The sequence below is a fragment of the Callospermophilus lateralis genome, chromosome 16 (genome assembly GCF_048772815.1).
Source record: "Callospermophilus lateralis isolate mCalLat2 chromosome 16, mCalLat2.hap1, whole genome shotgun sequence".
Taxonomy (NCBI): Eukaryota; Metazoa; Chordata; class Mammalia; order Rodentia; family Sciuridae; genus Callospermophilus; species Callospermophilus lateralis.
The window spans coordinates 47,913,731-47,931,237 of record NC_135320.1 but is presented as its reverse complement, the minus strand read 5'-3'; positions in this window follow the sequence as shown (position 1 = coordinate 47,931,237).

Here is a 17,507-nt window from a genome sequence, read left to right as displayed (position 1 = left end):
GAAAATTGAGATACATCAAATGAGATGTTGTGGTTAGAAAGAATAACACAGCTGAGGAAAAAATAAGTCAGAGTTAAAATAATTTACAGAGTCAGTGAGATGAAGAAAATGTGACTCTCTTATATATATAAGGCAGAGTAATGGTTTAAGGGTAGAGCTCAATACAGTATACATTAGTGTACATATCATGCCTAAATTGCTGTCATTTTAACAAGTTTCAGCAGTAGGCCTGGTAAACCTGTCATCCAGAGGTTTGATTTCTAGTCTTTTCAAGGCAGTGTGAACATGTTTGTAAACCCACCCTAGCATGCTGACTCACTAAATTTCATATCACATGCCTTTTGCCTCTGTCAGGCCACACCCTCTCTTAAACTCAATCCAAGGTCTATCTCCTTGGGGAAATCTTCTTGCCTTTCAGGAAAATTAAGACAATATCCACCATATCATGTATCTGATCCATACAGAAGACAGCCACATCTATTGACAATTCGACATTTGAAAATAAAAAGTCAATAATTTAAGAATAAATCATAAACATCACTCTGGTTATAGTAAAGAATTTTGCATAAGAGCTACTTTTGGATCTCATTTGTTGATAAATAAGATGCAACTTTATCACTGTTGCTCAACTTTGATTATAAAATATTCCATAATAGGGGCTAATGATCTTTTAGCCAACTGAAAGACTTACTTTATGGAGAGACTGAAGAATTCTCTTCATAAAAGCTTTTGTTCATCAGCAGCCTACAAAACTTTGATGAACTGGAGTCACTGCTGGTAATATCAACTCTTCTCTTTCTTTGTTCAAATATTTCAGGAAATACCTAGACAGCACTTTCTACTTAAAAACTCTGGCAAGGTAAAGCTTGTTCTAGGGTCTAAAAGGAAACTAGCCATTTCCCTTTTCTAATTGGACAATAGAAACCTATTCACATACTCACCAGCATTATGATGCAATAGCAATGTTTCTTGTATTTAGTTTTTCTGATGCATGGAAGAAGGAAATAAAGGCTTTCATGATACTAAAATATTTGGAGCTAAAAAGGCAGTTTCAAGTGGAAAGTAGCTGGAAGAATGATTCCTTCCAGAGAAAAAAATGGCAAGAAAAGCTGTGGGAATTCACAGTAAATTTTGAAGACCAGAAATTTTAGAAAAAGGATCTCATAGCAAATTAAGAATATAGGTATGTCACCTGTAGTCCCAGGGGCTTGGGAGGCTGAGGCAGTATGATCAAAGCAAGCCTTAGCAAAAGCGAGGCACTAAGCAACTCAGTGAGGCCTTATCACAAAATAGGACTGGGGATGTTGTCCAGTGGTCAAGTGCCCCTGATTTCAATCCCCAGTACCCACCTGCCCCCCAGCCCCCCCGCAAAAGAATACATGTGTGTCAGAGAAAAGAACTCTAATCATGTTCTTACAAAATTCAATTACAATAATATAAGTCACAACACACGAGGATTAGGAAAAGCAGGCACTTTTGCCCCTATTTGAGCCTTCCTTTTATTTTCCCCATTCTAGTACTATTATTAATATTTAGATTGGTATTAACCAAATGTCTGATTATCAAAAATTTGATAAAAATAGACTGTTCCTACAAGTTGATTAAAAAAATAAAAAGACAGCTCAATTAAAAAATGGGCAAAAGACATGAATTGATATTTCAGACACAGCACACCCACAGAACTACATGAAAAGCTGCTGAACCTCACTAGATATTAGGGAAACACAAATTAAAAATACATGGATGGAGCTGGAGAATATCATGCTAAACAAAATAAGCCAAACCCCCCAAAAACCAAAGGCTGAATATTTTCTCTGATAAATGGAGTCTAATCCATGATGGGGAGAGGTGGGAAGAATGAAAGAACTTTGGATTTGTGCAGAGGGGTGTGAGGCGAAGGGAGAGGTGTGGGGATGGGAAGGACAGTGGAATGAGATGGACATTATTACCTTATATATATGTATGATTACACTACCAGTGTGACTCTGCACCATGTTCAGCCAGAGGAAAATGTTGTGCTCCATTTGGGTACAATGTGTCAAAATGCATTTTTTCTACTGTCAGGTATAACTAATTAGAACAAAATTTTTTTAAAGAAAATACAATGTGATAGTGCTACATAGTCACCTGATTGGCTAAATTAAAAATCTACCAAGCAATGGTGAGGCTATGAAGAAACTAGAACTCTTACTTATTCGGGGAGTGCAAATTGATACAACCACATTGGAAAATCTATTGGCAATACTGTGTCTGGCTATGATTTTAAATACTTCAGAGTCGACAAAGCTAGTTAATTTATATTCTAGATGCAGTTATCATTCAAAGGAGTCTAACCAGCAGCTTACAGTCTAATAGTAGCTAGTTAGCATTTGTCAGATACTTCTCTCCAAGGGCAGCAATCACTTCAAAAAGTGAAAATGCTGTCTAGAGGGCTTTTAACTGTCAAAAAGAGTAGCAAAAATAATTTTGCATTGATATAATGAATGGTGTTCAAGAAACGTGGTTACCTAGATATGTCTTACAGCTATATCCACATTTTCAGGTGTAGAGTAAAGTAATCTCATGAACCAACATCTTCAAGTTTTGTCTTAGAGCTAGAACCCAGGTCCCAATTCTCTTCCTTATGGAGACTGAGTGTGTGATTCAGCAGAAAGGTTGGTTGTTCCTATCAATACGTGACATTTTCATTCAGGGTACAGCTGGAGTACACCAAATGGCAGAGAAAAGAGACTCAGTAGCCAGCAGAACAGGTCATATGACTGCTCACTTACTGATAAGAGGTCTATGTTTGGTGGACCTCCATCTGATACCTGCTTTCATTGTAGTATGCCATCCACCATGTAGCAAGTTTGTGGGAACAAGAATTCTAGATGATATTCACTAAAAACAACTTGGCAGTTGTAAAGGAAACTATGTCAAAACTCCTGAAGGCTGGGCACAGTAGCATACGCCTGTAATCCCAGTGGCTCTGGAGGCTGAGGCAGGAGGATCACAAGTTCAAAGATAGCCTTAGCAACATCGAGGCACTAAGCAACTCAGTGAGACTGTCTCAAAAGAGCTGAGGATGTGGCTCAGTGGATGAGTGCTCCTGAATTCAATCCCTTGTACCCCCATCCAAAAAAAAAAAAAAAAAGGGCAAAGGGCTGGGGTGAGGCTCAGTAGTTAAGTGCCCCTGAGTTCAATTCCTGGTACAATAAAAAAAAAAAAGAAAAGAAAAAGAAAGAATACTTCTGAAAGCTGGATTTGTCAGCATTATCAGTAAATCACTTAAGGCACTTATATTTACAAAATATCAAACCCTTAATTGAATCATAGACCTACCCCATCACAAACATGAAAAATCATCTGATAAGAGCATAATCAGGAGTTAGGTTTCCTTCTATAAATATTTATTAATTGCTATTATATTTTAGGCACAGTGCTCAGAGCTTCAGGAGAATATAAGTTAAGTCCGTCAGTCCCTGAATGTCCAATAAAAGAGACGGATGCCTCATTTACAATTATTGTAAGTGTTATAAAGGATTAGTTAGGCATACAGAGAAGGAGTCTTAATCTGAGTCGTAGTAAAGGTACAAATTTGCTTTGATCAAGAGCAGAGGAGACCTAGTATCATTTATTAGCAGGGAGAGTACTATCTGTACTCTGTACATCAGGATCACAGGCAAATCAGGAATGCAGGAAGACAAGAGTATTCAGTCTTGAGAATGTAGGAGACGGTGGATCAGGCAGCACAGGCTACATTCAAACCTCCCAAGGTAGAATCTCAGTTCCTCACCTCTTTAGCCACTTGTCCCAATAATATGAACTAGTCTCTGCAAACTGCAACTTCCCTATCCACACAAAGGAGATATGAGCAGTATATTACCCCTCACAGATGTTGTGAGGACTAAATGAGTTAAAGTAAATATAAACCATATAGAATACAACATGGCAGTCATCAAGCATTCAAAACCACACTAGCCATTCTTTTTTATAGCTTTGTATTCATTTGCTAGGGCTTCCATAACCAAGTACCACAAATGGCAACTCTGAAAACAGCAACTTATTTCCTCACAGTTGCAGATGTCAGAAATCAATGTGTCAGCATGGTTGGATTATTCTCAGGCCTTCCTCACTCTGGAACCTGTGGACAGCCATCCTTTCCCTGCGTTTTCACAAAGTCACCCCTCTGTTCTTGTCTGTGTCCTTGTCGTAAGGGAGCTATGCCATTAAAATAGATCAAACACATTTGTGTCCTTCCACAATGTCAGAATTTATTGAATAACAACAAATTGACAGGCTACACCACTTTCAGAGGTGGCAATTCACCAAAATATTTGTGGGTCATCTGATAGTCATGAACTGGACAAATTCAAGTTCTTTAATTATCATCTTAATTTCTAATATCTACAACACTTAAGTCACACATCATGTTTCACACCATGACACATAGAGAGAGGGGACTGAAAGACTATGAAAGGATTAAGGCAGGCACAGGGTTATAGGATGCTGAACCAAGAGCACAGGCAGGACAGCTATGAATGCAGAGTCAGAGTTACTGTAGGTGGTCAGATAAGGATTTTATTTTTTATGGTACAAGGCATTGAACTCAGGGGTACTCAACAAATGAGCCACATTCCCAGCCCTATTTTGTATTTTATTTAGAGACAGGGTCTCACTGTGTTGCTAAGCACCTCACTATTGCTGAGGCTGGCTTTGAACTGGTGATCCTCCAGCCTCAGCCACCCGAGCCACTGGGATTACAGGCATGTGCCACCATGCCCATGCCCGGGCAGATAAGGATTTTAACAAACCATTTTTTGCTGAATCATCAAGGCAGAGGGTCTCATAGGTTGACAGTTTCAGTTTCAGAGTGTTAGCTTAGAGTGCTTCATGCCCCTTCATCATGGGTGGGAGAAACCACACTGTGCTGAAGCCCAATGGCACAGGAAATTGGAGATGTGTTGCTGTGTTGACTTTCCTGGCACACTGGATGAGTGACCAGGTGATGGGGTCAGGGTGCCAACTGTGTCCAGTCTCAAAGGGTTTCTCTTTTTATGGGTCTTAGGTGAGGGAGTTGTGTCTGGTGACCTTGATAAGCTGCCATGTCTGGTATTCCTGTTATGATTTGGGATGTCCACATGCCCAGTAACTCCTTGATTTAGTTTGGTAACTTGGCACATACAAGTTATTTATCAATTTGTTTTTATGGTTGTGCTAGGCAGATGGTGATTGTTTACTTGTACAAACAAGGTATGGAGACATTCTGCCTTGGCACTTGTACTCAAAAAGGAGTCACTCATGGCCAACCACTGCTTTGCAGAAGGGAGTAACTCAGGTTTAGGCACAACCTGAAAACACTGCTCTGTGTCCATTATGAAATGACTCTGGCAGAATGCCACATGCTCTCCACTGTACTAATTTCCTCTTCTCATACTAATTCATTTTAGATTAGGGGTTACCCTCATGACCACATTTTGCCTTAATCACCTCTTTAAAGACCCCCCTCTCCTTATACTGTCACCTTCTGAGGTCCTGGAGGTTAAGACTTTATCATATAAATTTTGACATCACATGATTTGGTCCATAACAAGCATAGCAGGGCACATAACTTGGCACTCTGAAAAGTTTATTTTGTTGGTTTGGTTTGGTTTTATTTTGTTTTTAATAATCCACCAAGAATCAGATCCTGATGACTATTCCAATTAACTGCTCCTCCAGCATGTGTGGCTACTTTCCCTCAAGGCTCAATTCAAGAGGAGGTGAGTGAATAGGAGTGATGAGGTTGCAAAGAGTTTAGGAAATGGATCAACAAGGAGACCCTGAAGAGGGTAAAAAGAGAGAGCTTCCAAAGGAAAGTGATATCTTCCCTCCTCAGCCTTAGTTTGCGCTTCCTCTTGACTCTATAAATCCTACTCTTAGATTACATGGGCAAGAGGAATAGGAGGTAGGCAAAGCAATCTGGCCACAATCATTTTATTATCATTTTAAAACATATTATATTGCTATTGATGAGATCTGTGTTTGAAAACGCTCACTAGTCACTTTGAGTTTGGATTTTATTTTATGAATGATAGAAGTGGGACAGATGTTTCTTGCTAGAGAATTGATATGATCAAGTTTTTGAGAATTTGTAATTTTGGAGATAAAAAGGAAATAAGCTGAGCACAATGGAGCATGCCTCTAGTCCCAGCTGCTAAGGAGGACAAAGTGGGAGGATCATTTGAGATCATGAGTTAGAGACCAGCCTATGCAGAGAGACCTTGTTCCCCACCCCCCAGCTCCACCCACTCACGGAGGGTGGGGGGTGGGGTGGGGGGGACAAAGAGGCAATACCTGGAGGAGAGAAAGACCAATGTCAGAGAAGCCAAATCCAGCCTGTGACACACACCTACAAGAAAGCAAAGGCTGTAAAGAAAAAAGAACAGCTGGATTAAAGAGATGATTTCGAGTGGGTCCGGGAAAAGTAGCAATTGCTGATTATGGATGAGAAGCTAGGGATGACATCATTGACCAAGATGGAGAACACAGGAAGAGAAGCACATCTGAGAAGAGAGCCTGTCCAATAGGTAAAGTGTCATTCTTAGACAAAGTTGAGTGTCAGCAGCCTGGGACACAACACGGTGCTGACAGCTGGAGCTCAGCTGAAACAGGTCTGGAGCTCAAGGTAGAAATATATATTTGGAAATTTATTACCTTTTCATTATTAGTCTTGGAACTGATAATCCCAACCAGGAGAAAGAAATTGAGAAGAAAGGACAGCTACAGTATGGATATCTAGAGTGACGCAAAGGCGGTGAGCAAGATGTTTCCAAGTCAAAGGCTATGTTATGGTTTAGATATGAGGTGTCCTCCAGAAGCTCATACGTGAGACAATGCAAGAAAGTTCAGAGGTGAAATGGTTGTAGCAGGAAGCGTGTAGCTGGAGGAGGGGTCACTGGGGGTGCACCATTGGGGTTTATATTTTGTCCCTGGTAAACAGAGCTCTCTGCTTCCTTATTGTCATGTCCTGACTGTTTTCCTCTGCCACAGCCTGCCACCATGGTGTTCTGCCTCACCTCAGGGCCACAGCAATGGAGTCGGCTGTCTGGGGATGGAGACCTCTGAAACCGTGGACCCTGTATAAATTTTTCTTCTTCTAATTGTTCTTGTCAGGTCTTTGGGTTGCAGCAATAAAAAAGCTGACTATAACAAAAGTGTGAAAGTTGATGGGGAAGATTCAAAGGAGAAGGAAGCCCCACTCATGTGCATAAGCAGAAGCAAGTTCATGACTACTCATTTTCCACCCTAAGATGTGCACAAGTTCTGATGCAGTTTGCATAGTGGCTAAGCCATGTGGGCTCTGATTCAACATCCAGGTATACTACTTCCTAGGTAAATGGCCTTGGACGAATTGCATAGCTTCCTCTCACTTCAGGTTCCTCGTTTATGAAATGAAAGTAACAGTAGAACCTGTAACATGGGCCTGTTCATGGGAAATAAGAAACTGTGTGTACAACTCAGTGTTAGATGTCATTAATAAGGAACAAAGGTGCCATATTCAACAATGGCTTCAATCTGAAGTGTACCTTACAATGAGACCCAAGAGAGAGTCTACTGAGTTAGTATAGAAGCAAATAATGACATCTTATTCCTTTTGATTTTAAATCTTTTCTGGACAAAAATCTGCCCCAGGAGCTTTTCTCACCATCATCTATCACACTGCTGTCATTCAATTAAGTCAGTGTAGGAAAATAATGAAATAAAAAGCTTGAGGAAGGATATTCAAATACACAAATCCTTACCTGCATATCTTCTAATAATTAGGAGCAAAGGGACCCTTCCAGGTATCTGGTAAAACTTAAATGGCTTCATCTCTAAAGAAATACTAAAATTAAACCAAGTTGGATCTATATTATCATGAAATCTTCTCACCATTCATCAATTATTGATGCCCATGGCATGCTCTGGATAGAATATTTATTTTTGTATAGGCAATCCATTCATACATAATAAGCAGGTAATGAGATAGGAAATTGGGAGTAAAGGGAGAGATACTGAGTCTCAAAGGAAGTGCCCATAGACCATCAAAATACAGGAAGCACCCATGAAGCACTGAAATGTAGAACACACCCATGAACAATTGCAACTCCTGAGCAGTATGTCCTTGGCTCACACCCTTGACTCATGCCCCTGTAACATGAGGACAATGAACAAGTACAGAGAACACTGGCTGGAAATTATGTAACTGCACCTCCAGTTCAGACTCTAGCAACCAACCCTCTATAAATATTAGCACCCCATGCCAACCGGTTGCTGTCTGTTGCTCTGGAGATAGTTTGCATTCTCCCTTGAATGTGTTTTCCTTGCTTTACTTTGAAGGTGTCTCTTTCTTGAGATGACCCCCATTCTCCCTTGTATTTGCGTCTATTTTTCCTGAATAGACCTTTGTCTATGCCTTTGACTGGAACATGCTGAAATTCTTTTCTGTCTTGTGTTTCCAAGAACCCAGCTGGTCCTGAGTAAAGATCTCCTTTCTCTCAGACCCTTCCTCAGAGATAACTCTTCTCCTGTGACACTAAGAATCTCAATCCACATGGGAACACTTGTTTCAGCACAGTATCTCAGGGATACATTGCAGTTCTCCTTCATGGACTACATAAGGCTTGGTTTTCTGATTTATGTGTCCGCATTTCTTCACAGACATTTCATAGACAAAAAAGAGCTCGTGTTTTTTATTTGCTTCCATACCTAGGAGAGGAGAGCACTGACATCTGGAAAGGATTGAAATCTGGGCACAGCAGGATTAGAGTGGAGCCCAGGTTGGCGTTGACCTTCATTCTTCCCTCCTGAGCATTTGGACCCAGGGTGTTATTGCAGGTGAGAGAATCCAGTTTCCTATGGCAGCTTATTTCCTCACAGTCTCTGCAGTGGGAGCTCACTGTTCCAGCCCTCTGCCAGCATCGCCTTCCTTTCATGTTTTCTTGGTCTCCTCTTTACATTTCCTCCCTCCAATAATAAAGTTTTATGCCAATTCATTTCAATATTAAAGTCGCATTTCAATAGAGCCCAGGTCTTAAATTTCAGCTGAATTCCCCAGGACATGCAACCTTCTACAGAGAGTGGGCTGAAACAGACTAGGCTGAAGACAATCAGCCAAACTGAAGTGTGCTGACCTCTGTCATGGGTCTGAGTCAGTTCCATGTGGGGATAATGATGTTCCCTGATCAGGGCAGGATGAAACAGCATATAAGAAAGAGTGAAATTATGAGCCTGTGGTAAATACCAAGAGGGGGATGAGTCATAACATTCTTTCAGAAGCTATTGTGTTAACTCAGCAGGGGTCATGGAGAAAGAGTTTTTCTGGTAAACAGCTGTTCCTGTTTACCTCCAGCTCTTCATTTTTCAATCATTTTGAACATCTTTTGGAGAGGATTAAAATTCATGGGCTGAATCTAAAGGGATCAAACTGCTAATAACATATGCATTGAACCCAGAGGTCATCACTTGCTCTAGATTGAGGACATCACTTGAACTTGAATGTAGAGCTATTACAAACCCTCTGTGGTCTATAGTCTAATGGTGATCTTTAATTCATGAGCTGGTCTGATTAAAAAGTCACAGTTTCTCAATTAAAAGTCTTAAGTCATTAATTTAACAGATCATATTTTTGTTTTATCCTCTAGTTGTTTAAAGATCTGGTTTAAAAAAAAAAAAAAAACATATTACCAAAGCTAATAGTTTGCACTTTGTATACAACATATGAAAAAAGGCAATCAAAGTCTATCAAATGTCTGGGGACTTTGTCTACTCTTGTTATTTATTTACAACAAAATATGTTTAAAAATCCGTAGAGTTAGAAGGCATGTATTTACAATCCTCTCTTCCTATCCTACAAACAGCTGAATCTCTAACACTAGATCTGGAAGGTACTTTGATTTAACAAGCAACTACCATTTGCTAGGAGAGGCCAACAACGACAGATATACAAACAGAGAGGTTCTAGAAAACGGTCATTAGTTTGTGGCAGAGGTGAAGAGATGGGAAAGGTTCATAGGGGAACAAGGAGTAGATGAAAGGTTAACCAACTCTTTCCTGCTGCACAAGAATCCATGGTTACCCTCTAACCATGTTCATGGAAGCCAGAGAAGATGATGTATATTCACTATATTGTTCGTCAACCTCACTGTGGTACAATGATCCCAGATCAGTAAAACCCACTTAGGCTAGGAGAACAACTAGGCTGGGAGAACAACCAGGGAACTGCAACCACCAGATGAGGGAGCTATAGCTTTGAGCTTCTCTGAATGTAGTGACCCATGGAAGCTCTGTACAATTTTCTTCAGCTATCTAAGTAGCCCTGTAGGGCAAGTGGTTTCCTATGTGTCAGAACAGCACCTGCACTTGCCCAGATGTGGGTCTCTTTTTTTCCCTGAGCTGTCCCTTGGAGAGATGATAGTTCCTGAGGGCTGTATTGCAGCATCAACTGTTGCTTGAACTTTTTCGCTGAGACACACTTGGTTCAACTCTGCTGGTAAGCTGAGGTTCTTGTGTGGCACCTTCTCCAACAGGGGTCTGGACCAGCCTTTCGAGTCTGCTTGTTTAGTAAAACCTCATAAGATGGTTTGATGGGCACAGAAGAAAGGTGCCAAGTCAATGGCAAACCAGACTAGACCGGAAAAGGGCGTTACATAAACAGAAACAATCTTTGGGAAAGTGGAAGAGGTAAGCAGGGGCCAGATCAAACTACTGTCACTTTAAGAAAGAGAAGAACATGATTTGCATTTTTAAGAGATTCCCATGGATAGTTAGGTGGAGGATGAACAGGAAGGGACCTGGCTAGAGACAAGGAGATAAGGAGATCACAGAAAAAGCTATTGCAGGAGTCCAGGTAGCAGATGGTGAGGACTTGAAAGAGGGTAGGCAAGATTGGAAAAGAAGGAACTGATTTGAAAGCTACTTTCAAAAGAAAGGATTTAGTGACTGATTAGGTGGAAAATGAAGAATGAGTCTCAGGTGGGGCTTGGGTGACATCTTTAGTAAGGATAATGAGCCTCTTATCCTGAATTTTGGCAAAGACTTCCTTCACAATAAAATATTAAATAATATTCTTAGCATCTTATCCTGACATTTTACCATTTCCTATTTAATAAAAGCTATTTTTAGTTCGTTCCATTATATAAATAACAGTATGTTGAATGGGCCAACTCACTTATGTGAACCAGAAAAATTTTTTTCTCCCACACACACAAAAAAAAAATGTCCTTCAAACCCACTCTAGCTAATCTCCCTTCTAATTTCTTTTCCCTGCCTCTAACAATATCTCGGGAAGAACCCAATTTTTAGCAACAATCTTGTTTTCAGATGTTTACATATCAAGTCAGATCTAAATCAGAACCTCCAGCAGTGATGCACACCTGTAATCCCAATGGCTTGGGAGGCTGAGGCAGGAGAAAGGCAAGTTCAGAGCCAGCCTCAGCAACTTAGTCAGGCCCTAACTTAAAATTTTAAAAATAATAATGGCAAAAGGGCTGGGGATGTTGTTCAGTGACTAACTGTTCCTTGATTCAATCCCTTGTACAAAAAAAAAAAAGAAAAGAAAAAAAGAAAGAAAGAAAGAAAGAAAGAAAAGAAAAGAAAAGAAAAAAGAAAGGACCTCAACTCCCAACCAATGTAGTGTTCTCTTCTGCAGAGATGGTGACTCCTCATCATTTCCTGTTCTTTTTCCCATGTTCTGTCTATTGGCTGCCTCGGGCCATTCCAGATGGGGAAGAGGGAGAATGAGAGAAAAGACTCCACTTGATTAGGGTGGTTATTCTTTGTCTTGGTAGTAGATGGGGTCATTCCATAAATTCTTCCCAGACCTCCTAGAGACCCTGGAGTCAGCCATGTTGCCTGCCTGAAGGAACTGCCTATCCCTCTGGCTTTCTGGCCATTCCTCAGCAATTTCTTGAAAGGCACACTTCACTTTGACCTGGCTGTCCATCATCCCATACAGCATGGACCCCAGGATGGCTTGAGCCCAAGTACTTGTTGACTCTGGGTATTGCCCTTCCCACTATTCAACTGCAGACATCCCAACTCTGCCTCACAGTCCTCTTCACCTAGGCCTTCTCAGATAGAGATCCAGAGACCCACCACTACTCCAGTGGACATAGGGCTAGTTCTTCCAAGAATTCCAAGGTAACACCAATCTCTTTCACTTACACTCTCAATTATTTTCATACTCACCTTTTTCATATGGGACGAATGAAGCAGCACAGATGCAATTTATGCTTTACTAAATCCAGATGTGACTGGATCTAACATGTTCCTGTCTAACTTATTGACATTTCATGCCTATTATCCTCAACTTTGGGGCCTCTCAGCTAAACCCTAAGAAAACAGGAAAGGTGCCATTTTTCATCCAGTTACATGAGTTAATTATATATCAAGGCAAGTGAGCTAACTTTTCCATTTGCTGCCAGAAGAACAAGGGGTAATTAATGGTACAATAAGCTTTGCATGACCAAGCAGATGGAAATGAGAATCTACCTGAGGTAGGGCAGTTCACTGTGTTTATGATTTTGTTTTTTTTGTATTTACCTGGCTACAAGTGTATTATTTACACGTTTACTGCTAGTGCGTTAAATGCCACTTTGACAGCCTGTCAGGAAGGTCTGCCAGAATTTCCTGCTGATGAATGCTTTTAGACTCAAATTTTGTTTTCTTTTAGGACCAACAAATAGCTGGCAAAAACATCAACAAAAAGAACTATACAGTTCATGTAGAGTAGAGCAATTACCCTTAATAATGTGGAATTTTATTTTTGCTTTTTGTTTTAGAAAGTCATCAATTAACTTTAGCTGACAATCAATAAATAGAACAATAGCCTCTCTTCAAAAAATGCTTAATTATACTTCTGAGGTGTATATTTGCTATTATAGAATTTCTTGCAATGTTTACTCCGTTTGGACACCTGTTCAAAAGATTAAACAAAGATGTGGGTGTTGAAAGAATTGGGGCGGGGCCAGAAGGTTAGGAATAGTTATTTTACTTTTAGGCAAGCAATTGGTTCTACATTTGTTAAAGCCTGTTGGATTGAGTCATGTAACAGCTTTTATGCAATAGATTTGTTCTTGTAAAGTTGTGTATAAATCAATTTTTATATAAATTGATTCATACTTTGAATGCATTGAAAGCTTGCTTTTTAAAGAAACCCTACTCTAAATCCTCTTGTCATATAAAGAATTCATTTTGTGAAATAGATAACTCAGAAAGGAAGAGAAAAAGCAAGAGGAAAAGAGAGAAAACAGGTTTATTTAAAGACCTGCCTATGTAACCAGTCGTAGGACACCATCTGAAAAAAGAAAAAAAAAGTATAGATGTTTGACTTATTTTTAAAGCAGCCTAGCATTGGGGTCACAGAAACTCTAATAGTCAAGAGCTTTGTGACAAAATTGTCCTTTCCAAATCCTGTAAAACAGTCTTTACACTACAGTCCATGTCCAGAGGGTTCTTGTTCTCCCATCTACTTTCATCTGAGCATCTCACAGTGGTGGGTGGAAAGCGAATCAATGGGATCACATATTTTTTCCCCCAGCAGCAAGCAGGAAAATGCTCTGAAAGTGAAGCATGTTACTGGAAATGCAGGACAAACTTATTTAAGTCATCAGAATAGTCCTGTCCAGAATAGTAACTGTATTATGCATTTAACAGGTGAGGAAACTGAGGCACCAAAGGATTAAGAGAATTTCCAAAGATGCTTCATTAATATTGGCTGATTGAAAGTTTAGGCATTAACATTTTGATTCCGGAGCTCAGATTCTTTAACAATCACACCATATAAGCTTCATAGACACATGCCAATGGGTGGGTGGATGGATGGATGGATGGATGGATGGGTCAGGGGATAAATAGATATCTATGGATGAGTATATAAAATGTTTAAGCACTGTAGCAGAAAAAAATTTTGAATTATTTGTAACTAACACTTTTAGTGTTAAGTGAAATAGAAGTAGGCAATGAATTCTGCACATAGTTCATTGGCTTTCTTCATACAGGAGACTACACATTTATACTACATAAACGTTTATAAAGGATATTAACAGCAATCCTGGATAATAATCATAGCCTTGCTTTGTAGCATGCAAGAGTTTTTTCCACTGGGAAATTTTATATTAAATTTCAGCATTCTACTTGCTCTTATTAAACAGAACATTTGGTAATACTAGTTCATATTTTTATAGGGGAATAATCAGGTTGGGATTAGCTATGCTTTTCAGTTCACTTCAGTTGCTGCAGTGTAGTCTATCTTCCCTGTGGCTTTTCTCTCCCATTTGTTTTACCTCTTGGTTTCTCTAGTAAAGGAATGTTTGAATATTAGGCAGAGAAGTAAAACAAAAGTCATTGCCAGAGAGTTCCATTACTGTACATGAGAAATCTCATCTATTGTGTGCAAAAAAAAAAAAAAAAAGTATGTAGGTCTGCCGCAGTCTGGCTGGGCACAATTCAGGAGCCACTTGTCAAAAGAAACGAACTTTATTTTTAGAACCACACACGCCAAACAAAACAGCTCCTCAGGAAAACCTTCAGAGCCCAACTGCCACCACCTGCTTCCCCCAAGCCTCTCAACCTCCCCCACTCCTCCTGCTCTTGAGGCCGATTGGCTGGGTCACATGGGCGGAGCCAAAAAAAATTCCCCCAATGAGCAGCTCCATGGTCTGAAAGGGCGGGGAAACAGCCCAATGAGCATCACCGTAGAGGAGCCAATCAGTTGGCAGCTAGAAGTTGCTGGGGCCGCTGTGAGCCAATCATCAGCTGGCAGCTGGAAGTTTGCTGGCAGCTGGAAGTTTGCTGGGGCCCCTTCGGCTGTGACTCTCAACATAGGTCTACTAATCAGAAAGAATTTCCAAAAATAAAATTCTACAAACCACCTGTACTTACTACTTTTAGCATAATTATTCATTTAATTAATATTAGAATTTTCCACTGCAAGGTAGCATTTGATGTCTTGGTCCTACTAGATTTGCTTTAAGAATCCACTGCTCTATGGATGAATTCATGAAGAGGTAAATAAGTGATTTAAAAAAAAAAAAAATCTTGTCTCTAAGAACCCTTTGTACTCAGGAAGGATGGCTAGGAAAATTGGGTCATTTCTATGTGTTTTCCAAGTATGAGCAAAAAAGTAGCAAAAGGGATGTATGTATACACATAGACCTGAAACCAATAGAGAAATGAAGTTCCAGGAAAAAGAAATTTATTTACATACATTATTAAATTCTAAACTAAATGAATATTATTACTTGAAAGTTAATAGGGTCCTAATAAATATATATTTTACAAATCCTATCATATAATAGAAATTTGGACTGACTTAAGCCTTTCATTTTATTTTACTTCTATTCCCTCTAAAATCCTGTTCTGATTATCTCCAAACGAGAGGGAAGGCAATATTTGTAGGAATCATAGTACTTTGACGGAAGTCTATGAAAATAAGTATGTGCTGTTCTATTTCTTTTCACAACCTTCCAAACACCATTAATGAGGAATCAAAAATGCTTCCCTGCAATCAGAACAGTAATATAAATACCCACTCACCCTCCTGTGCAGCCAGCACAAACAATGAAAGCAAGTTTCCTGACTAAACAAATACACTCCCTACTTCCTGCTCTATTGGAAGGAAGATGCCAAATGTAGGAGGCAGCCACCAATTCAGTCCACTGGAACAGCCTCTTTCAATGTGCCGCTAGTCACATTTCAAAGAACATTTTGTAATCATCCTTGACAACTGCCATCCAGAAGGGAAACACTGAAACATTTAAAAACAGAAGCATTTCGAAGCAAAATGAAGCAGCATAACACTTCTGAGAGGTTTATGATCTTGGAATGTCTACCACCATGTGAACAGAGGAGGGAAAACTCGGACCAAATATTTTATAAACTCCTTCACAAAAACCAGGGCTTGTTTCTGTGAGCATGGGCAGCACCATATGCTTAATATGTCCTCCAGACAGCGATTAAATGCTTGATAATTTCTTCTTCTACATCCAAGATGAATGCTTTCATCTGTAATATTCTTTTCTGTGAATGCCTTGGCTGAATTGGTATCCAATTGTTATTAAACTTCACTTTATATTGGCTCAAGCTGTTCTCCCCCCACACACATGAAATTCCCCCATTTTCTTCTTTACTTAGTTACATATAACCAAGTCCAGAAGCATCCATGGATTTTACCAGCCACCAATGGTCCAGTCTATGCCCTGAGTATTCTTACTACTAACACTAATATCCAACACATTTGTCCATGTGTGACCTTGCTCAGCATTTCAACTATAAATGTTTATATAAGTTTCTTTGCTCAGCCTGATTTCAGTTTTGGAGTTGAGAAATGATATATTATGACTCTTGATATTCTTCACAATACTCAATAATATATTTCTAAGCTTCAAGTGCATTGAAGAGTGATCAGTAAAGGATGCTCATAGAATTTCTTGCAACAACATTATGAAGCCGCATCCTCATCAAATGAGCTACACAGCTCAAAGTTTAACACCTTGGGCTTTTTTTTTTTTCTAAAGATATTTTATTTATGAGGCAAAAATATTATATGGGTACATAGTACATAAATCTAAATGTGTATTTATAAGCTAAAAATGTAAAAACTGGACAAAATACTAACAGTTATGTTTATAAGAATTTCTTGCATTGAGGTATTATCTTTTGCATAAGCATTTGAAATATAAATATTCTATAATACACTGTATTATAGAAATGTCTTACTGAACCCATGAAATCCAGACAGATTTCTAATACTGGAAGATTATATACAAACTAACTGAGAAAGAGCGAGTAACATGATTAAGTTTTAATGCCGCACCCAAAGCTTTCTCCACCAAATTACTTCTACCCCCATTTTTTATTGGTGCATTATAGTTGTACATACTGATGGGATTTATTGTTACATATTCGTACATGCACACAACACACAATATAACAATATAATTTGGACAGTATCACTCCCTAGCATCTACCCTTTCTCTCCCCACCTCCCTCATCTTCTTTGATTCCTTTCCTCTACTGACCTCCCTTAGATTTTCATGAGATCCGTCTCCATCTTTCTTTTCCTTTTTCTCTTTAACTTCCACATATGAGAAAAAAAATAGGACTCTTAACCTTTTGAGTTTGACTTATTTTGCTTAACACAATGGTCTCTAGTTCAATCCATTTTCCTGCAAATGACATGATTTTATTTTTCTTTATAGCTGAATAAAACTCCATTCTGTATATATACTATAATTTCTTTATTCATTCATCTGTTGATGGACACTTAGGCCTGTCCCCTAGTTTGGTTATTGTAAATTGTGCTGCTATAAACATGGGTATGCATATACTAATGTACTATGGTGACTTGAATTCTTCATGATAAATACCAAGAAGTGGTATATCTGAGTCATATGGTGGTTTCATGCCTAGTCTTTTGAGGAACCTTTAAACTGATTTCCATAGTGGTTACACTTATTTACAATCTCACCAACAATTAAATGTGTTCTTTTCTCCACATCCTCTTC